This window comes from Octopus bimaculoides, chromosome 6, assembly GCF_001194135.2.
Source record: "Octopus bimaculoides isolate UCB-OBI-ISO-001 chromosome 6, ASM119413v2, whole genome shotgun sequence".
Taxonomy (NCBI): domain Eukaryota; kingdom Metazoa; phylum Mollusca; class Cephalopoda; order Octopoda; family Octopodidae; genus Octopus; species Octopus bimaculoides.
Genome location: NC_068986.1, coordinates 12,972,085 through 12,973,149, shown reverse-complemented (window position 1 = coordinate 12,973,149; position 1,065 = coordinate 12,972,085).

Genomic DNA, 1,065 nt, shown 5'->3' with positions numbered 1-1,065 from the left:
TGTAAAATTGTACTGTGTGTATAGGCACAGGCATGGCTGTTTGGTAAGTAGCTTGCTTCCCAACCACATGGTTCTGGTTGCAATCCCACTGCATGGCACCTTAGGCAAGTGTCTTCTACTATAGCCTCGGGCCGACCAAGGCCTTGTAAGTGGATTTGGTAGACGGAAACTGAAAGAAATCTGTCATGTGTGTGTGTTTGTCCCCTCACCATTGCTTGACAACCGGTGTTGGTGTGTTTATGTCCCCTGTAACTTAGCAGGTTGGCAAAAGAGACCGGTAAAATAAGTATTAGGCTTACAAAGAATAAGTCCTGGGGTCGATTTGTTTGACTAAAGGTTGGGTTCCAGCATGGCCACAGTCAAATGACTGAAGCAAGTAAAAGAAAATACAGATGTATATAGGCCTGGTTGTGTGGTAAGAAATTTGTTTCCCAACCATGTGGTTCAGGGTTCAGTCCCTCTGCATGTCACCTCAGGCAAGTATCTTCTGCTGTAGTCCTGTGCCAACCAAAGCCTTGTGAGTGGATTCGTGGATTTGACAGACAGAAACTGTAAAAAGCCTGTTGTGTGTGTATGCACAGAGAAAGAGAAAGATCATAGGTTTTCTCAGGTAGGGTGATATAGGAGTTAAGCCCCTAATTCCTCATTGGAAGGAAATAATTTATTTATTTCATATTTGTGACCAAACTGTCATCTTCTCTAAATGAAGGAAGGGCATCCGGCCATAGAAATCATGTAAAAGCGGACACGAGCTTGATGTAGCCCCCGGGTCTGCTGGCTTCGGTTAAACTTCTAATCCATTCCTGCACAGAAAACAGACATTAAATGATGATGATGAAAACAACTGAACAGATGACCCCCCTCCCACCACAACCAAAAAAAAAACCCAACTCAAAGATATAAAATAAAACAGATCAATAAAAAGGGCCAATCATTGTCCTTATCTGTGTTAAATTTACAGAAGGTTTGGATTAGTTTGATGTGAGGTATTTGTTGACAATATCAATGGGGCAAATGGAATGCCTGCTTAAATCTGATTGTGTTTCTGAATCTAAAACAGTAAAC